This window comes from Lathyrus oleraceus, chromosome 4 (genome assembly GCF_024323335.1).
Source record: "Lathyrus oleraceus cultivar Zhongwan6 chromosome 4, CAAS_Psat_ZW6_1.0, whole genome shotgun sequence".
Lineage (NCBI taxonomy): Eukaryota > Viridiplantae > Streptophyta > Magnoliopsida > Fabales > Fabaceae > Lathyrus > Lathyrus oleraceus.
In genome coordinates this window covers 324728815-324735622 of record NC_066582.1, presented here as the reverse complement: position 1 = coordinate 324735622, position 6808 = coordinate 324728815, and positions in this window count along the sequence as shown.

Sequence of the window (6808 nt, the reverse complement as noted above, 5' to 3'; positions counted from 1 at the left end):
AAAGGCATGCTTGAATCACAACATCAGCATAAGGGGTATGAAACCCTAATGATAGGGTGACTTCAACAAAGGTGTGGTTAGGCAATCCTCTTGGCTTTCAAAACCCTAAATTGTCAAAACATGACCTTTTGAAGCTTCCCTAGATCTTGTCTTGGTCTTCAAAACTTTTATGTAAGGTCACACACTAGAGGACTGGTGGTTGGAACTCATGGCTTAGTTCAAGAGACTTGCTTAAGGGGTAAGCCTTAATGAAACCCTAATTTGGGAGAGGATGGATCAGATAAATTGGGTGGCCCAATGGTGCATCCATGCCCCCTCAAATCTTCATCCTTACCAACATGCTTGGCCTAGCTCTACTTTGATTCTATGAGCATAAGTCTTGGCCTAAAGTCATGGCATTGTTCAGGTAATTGTTAATACACATAGGGTCTTGGTCATCCAAAACAACCATCCTTCTTGTGTCACAAGCCAACTGCCAATTATGCCATTCGATATCCCTTTCAAACCCTAATACCATACCATCATTTCATGGCTTTGATAACATTTATTACCAGTCAAGTTATGTTCTTTTTTTAGTCAAGCATTCAAGTTATGAAAAATCCTTTGTAAGAATCAATTTCAAATCTTTTGTTAACATCATTTCAATCCATCCCACATTATTTCAAGACATCACATTTGAGTCTGGACAAAAAATACAAGTCTTGCCATTTTGACCAATTGTTGACCTTGGTCAACAGTTGACTTTTTGGTCAACTTTGACCAAAGTCAACCCAAATCCCCTAAACCCTAATTTTCACCACAATCATCAAGCATTTGTCCATTTACAAGAAAAATGCAAATAAAATTGAATTTGGACCAATTGTTGACTTTGGTCAACATTTGACTTTTTGGTCAACTTTGACCAAAGTCAACCCTATGCCATTGGTCATCCCTAATCACTAAATGGCTAGCCCTAGCTCTCATTACACTCTTCATTTTCATGTTCTCCATGATGAACCATGTGGACTTGTTTTCTTCATGTTTGGTCATGTTGTCTTGCTTTGCCAATCTTACTACAGTCACCCTACTGCACCAACTTGTTGCAAAACCTGCACAACCAAGGTTATTGCTGCATTAGACCTAAAGTAAAAGTGGAAATAAACAGGTTCCAAGCCAGGTGAACCAGGGTGCACATGAACATCACCCTTTTGTTATGTAAACTCATGCTACACCTTGCTAGCAAGCCCATTGACCTGTATCAGCAACAACAATAGCATGAATTGAACTTCAAGCAAACACAAGGCAAGTTATGCATGAACTGATGGACCTTGATTTGGATCCATCCAACTGGTGCAAAACTGCATCTGCATTAACAGGGGTTGCATTCACCATGCTGCACCAAGCCAAATGAATTAGCAGCTTGAAAACCCTGCAGTACAGCAGACCAGCTCCATTAGTTACAGACCAACATGCTCATGTTATCAGCAGCAGGGCTAAGCCTTAATGCTTCAGCAAATAAGCCTAACAAGTTAAACTCAGCTAACCAATACTAATTGAACTAACCATCATTAGCTTAATTCCACCCAAACTTGCAGATGGCATTGCAAAGGAATGTACTAACAAAGCTAAAACAAATCACAACCATTCATCTGAGTCAAATGGAAAAATGCACGACTGAGCAACTTGCAACCTACCTGTTCCAACCCAACAAAACAAAACCTGTAATGCATCACAAGGCAATAGCAACATCCAACTATTAAGCAGCACTTGTCAAGATCAAAGAGGATGGCAAAACAAACCTGTAAGGCATGTTGCAGACCAACAGAAGTCTTAGAAACTAGTTACATCCCATATCCACATTCAACATGTTACATAAACCTAGCAAGGAATGTCAATAGGATACCTGCAACATTCCACACTGCTCAAGGCCATTGATGCAGATTTAGTTCAGAGCAATATAAGGTTGTCTAACATCATTCAATCTCCATGGCCAACTCAAGAGGTTTATGACAGCCTAGTTAGGGGACACAGTGCAGTCCACCATCACCAGTTATTTGCAATAGTTTGCAGCACAAGGTGCATCAACCATGGTATCATAGACAATGGTAGTAGGAGCAGGTCAGAAGCATAATGTAGAACTAGACCACACATCATGGTTCAGGTCCTAACCAGTTTCAATCTAGCCTAACCTAAACCTGCAACAAATCACAAAGTTAGCAGCAGGCATAATATTCACAAATTAACTCCAATTTAAAACCAATAGCATGGAAAGCTAACCTTCAGTTCCAACCTTGACAGCATCATCAGCATCAAACCAATAATACACAACCACATGCCAAGCTCATGATGCAAGCCTATCCATGACATCTACCTACCACTGACCTGTCATCACTCAAAGAACCTGCATCAAGTCAATATGTAACCCAACTAATACCATGCTCAGACCAACACCAAATGCATAAATTTCAATGGCCTACCTCATCCTTCAACCAAAACCAAACATGTCCTGCAGCATGTGAGAGAAACCAATCCAGTTATGCTGCATGAACCATGACCAAAGCCAAGCCTGCATTAACAGTTCAGCAGACAGCATTCAAGACAGCATAACAGCATGACAAAACCTGCAAAGCCAGGGTACATTGAAATCAGGCATGGAGTTGGCAAGGCTAAATGACTCGTAAGATTCAATACAAAAAAAAAAGACTTGTCATGTTGAAGCATAGCCATCAACCTACCAAATTAACCAACCTAGTTATCCTGCAAGAAAGCCATGATTCCAAGACTAAGCTTCAAGCAAAGTATTTGGTCCTAGCAGTGGGAACAATGTTACAGCATGAACAATCACCTCAAGGCTATTGGTTCACAACTAACCTGCATTTGCTACACCTTACCTAAGCCAATAACAGGTCATACACAAAACTCAAGCTCAAATTCATTTAAATGTGACATGTTCAACCAGTCATTGCTCAAGCCTTTTAAGTTAAACATTAACCTACACATCCAGTCAAAGTTCACTCTCACTCTTGAATCAATTTAACTAACTGAGTTGGTTCTAACTAACTGAGTTTCACAATTAACTCAGTGAGTTGAATCCAACTAACTCCTAACCTGAACCTAACTAAATCCAATTCTAATTCCAAGCCTATTTCAATCCAAGCCTAAAGCCTATTTAATCACATTCATCACCATCATTTGAGCACCTTGGATTTTTGCACACAAGCTCACTTTCACTTTTGCAACTATCTTTCTCTCACCTTACTCAAAGCTCATTTTCATAAGCCATTGAAGCTTCGCATTGAAGCTTCAATTTGCTTGAGTTGAACTCATCACTTCCATTACTATCAATTCCAAGAAGTTCCAGAAGAAGAAGAAGAAGAAGAAGAAAGGAAGAAGAAAAGAGGACGAATCGTGTTGCAGTGATCAAGAAAACTCACCTGTTGAAGTCTCCAGTCATCGTTGCCCTGCTGTGGTGTTTTCTTGTTTTGAATATGCCAAACGGTAGTATGTAGGATAGGAAATCAAAGCCCCTTGGAGGTAGAAATCAATTCTTGTTGGTTCCATTTAATTTGAGATTAGAATCTTAGGGTTCCTCCTAAAATCCTTTCAATTCAGTTGATCCATGAACCAATCCCTCAAATGGATCTCGTTTTCATCATCAGCGCATATTTGCGCATAAATTGATGTTTAGGAGTTAGGTTTTAGCCGCCACCGCCGTCGAAGACGGTCACCGGTGCGGTGGCTCAGGGCCAACGGCGACGAGATTGGGGAGGGAGAGTGAGCGTGCGAGGTTTGGCCATTCAAACCTGTTGACCTATACAAGTCAACAGGGAGGTGTAATTGGGCTCAAAATATTGAGGCCCATGGTGATTTACCTTCCACACACCAATGTGTCTAATACACCCCCCTATCTGAAATAGATATTGAGACACTTAGGGCTCAGAGACCCATTTCTTCTTTCACCACACGCACCCCCAGCTTGTTTTCGCTAGTGAAACAAAAGTGGTATTGGGCTCAAGAAGCCCATTGTCGCTTTTACTGCGCATACCCCCAGTTTTTTGGACATTGTTTCCTGCACCCAAAAAAATAGCTTTGGGCTCATTCTGAAGCCCATTAATCCAAATCTGTTTTACAATCCCAGCTTCAACTCACACCTCCATTTTAATTGTTTTTTCTTTTATTTTCTTAATTTTTTTTTTGCACTATAATTAGGTTAATTAGGATGATATTAGATTAATTAGGTAACTTTGACAATTATGAATAAAATCTTGATTTTTAGGATTTTAGTTTTAATTAGGGTTTTATTAGAATTTTAATTAGGGTTTTATTAGAATTTTAATTGGGACTTTATTAGAGTTTTAATAGGACTTTGATTAGAAACAATTAGGTTTTGATTAAATTTAGAATTACACCATTTCTCAACATTAGGTTAATTTCTAAACATTAGGTTAATCAACTTTAGGTCATGAATAAAAGTAGGCATATTTTCCCAATTGACCATTTTGCCCCTTATGGGCTTTATTTTGTTATTTTTGTGTCAACATTGTATGTTCCCCTTAGGATTAGAATTAGATCATTTCCTAATCATTGTAGGACTTAACATAAAATTTTAATCATGATTTTGATCAACTTTGACATGCTCCCTTAGAATTTCTAATCTAACTTAGAATATTCAACCAATATCTAATGCATGATCCCTTAGGATAGTTTCTAACAAGTACTAATTTCAACTAGATCCAAAATTAGTTCCCTTCAAAACCAAATCAAAACCCATGATTAAATTGATCAAAAGCAATTTTGATTAATTAAATCCTTTGAACTTGTATAATCCCACAGTCTAAATTGAGTGACCAAAAGACCCTTTGTCACTTAATAAGACTTTTCTTCAAAGTTGTGGAGCTCAAGGCCTCAAGTCAAGATCTTCAATCAAGGCATCCTCAGTTATATCAAGTAGCGGATTATTCAAGCACATCAAAGGTGGCATCTTCAACTTATTCAATCACATCAAAGGTGACGTCTTCAACACTTGTTAACTCAAAGTTAGAAGAGTGTGACATGAGCCTTAAGCAATAGAGAAGGAGTGGGACTGAAGTACTCCTACCCCCATTCTGAGTATCTTTGGGTATGGGACGTATGATCCAGCGCTCATCATATTCACCTCTATTCATAGACTTTAGCACAGTTCTAAGCATACAATTGAAAAGTCTATCTTCACAAAGCAAAAACAACAAAAGCAAGGACAACGTCAACAACTTATCAATCATGAATCAAGTTGTACGATATGAGCCTTAAGTAATGGAGAAGGAGTGGGACTGGAGTATTCCTACCCCCATTTTGAGTATCTTTGGGTATGGGATGTATGACCCAGCGCTCATCGTATTCACCTCCATTCATAGACTTTAGTATAATTTGAATCGAACCATTGATAAAGTCTTCATCATTGCAAGAAACAATTACAAATATTCTTCTCTCTCTACTTGAAGTTTAAGACGAGAATTACATGCCACGAGCCTTAAGTGGTAAAGAAGGAATGAGACTGGAGCTTTCCTACACTCATTCTGGATATCTTTGGGTGCAAGACGTTTGGCTCGTTGCTTCTCGTATCCACCTTTACCCATAGACTTTAGTGTGATTCTCATCCAGTAACTATCAAGTCTCTCCATTCTATTCTAATCATTTCAATCTCAATCATCCATTTCCTCTTGCCTCATATCAATTTCTTTTCAGCCGTAGTAGGCTGAACTACGAAAGCTCTGATTTCCTTATTGCACAATGAGGGTACGTAAGCAGGAGAACCCGGTTTCTTCGCGAGCTATCTTATTTATCATTTTACTTTTTCTATCTAATTCTCCATTCATGAAATCTATACCATCTCTTCGAGATCAATCATACTTATCCTTGGACTCCTTGTCCATCCTTTTAGGACGTCCTAATGACAGTCCATCTCCTCAATCGAGAGTTGTTTGGCTCTCATCCCAAACACTAACTTCATCCTTGTTTGGCTCTCATCCCAAACACTAATTTCATCCTTGTTTGGCTCTCATCCCAAACACTAACTTCATCTTTGTTTGGCTCTCATCCTAAACACTCACTTCATCTTTGTTTGGCTCTCATCCCAAACACTAACTTCATCCTTGTTTGGCTCTCATCCCAAACATTCAATTCATTCTTCTTCGGTTAACACGCTACTTTGCTCTCCGATTAAGAGTACATCCTTCTCTTGGATCCAAAATACTATCCGGATTTGATCTCGAATTGTCGATTCCCCAATAAGTGATATACTACTCTTTGCATTCGAGTACTGCAATCCTTCCCTGACTTGGTGTTTATCTTGTGAGTCCCTGTTGCTTAGACAAACATCTCTCTCCCTTTATTATCGTAGTTCCGAACTACGATTGCTCTGACTTTCTCATTACATAATGAGAATACGTAGGCACGAGGATGCGAATCCTTGGCGAGCATACTTCTAATTATCCCTTCTTCGCCTTAGGGATCATCCATATCTTTCATAATTCACTATATACCTTTGATCATAAATCATTCATCCAGTAACATACTGTCTCTTTGACATCGAAATACACTTTCCTTGGAATTCCACACATACCCTTTTGACGCCTAACGAATAGTCCGCATTTTGTACCTAGAGTAGTTTGACTCTCATCCCAAACATTTAATTCCTTCTTTTTAGCTAAAACCCTACAGTGGCGGTCCGCTAGTCCACGTATTGGTTAACACTGTCTTCCTCTATGGTAGAAATCTCACTTCTCTTATGGATTCCAATACACTTTCACCTTTCGATTTCAAACAATACTTATTCAGTCACTTGTTACCA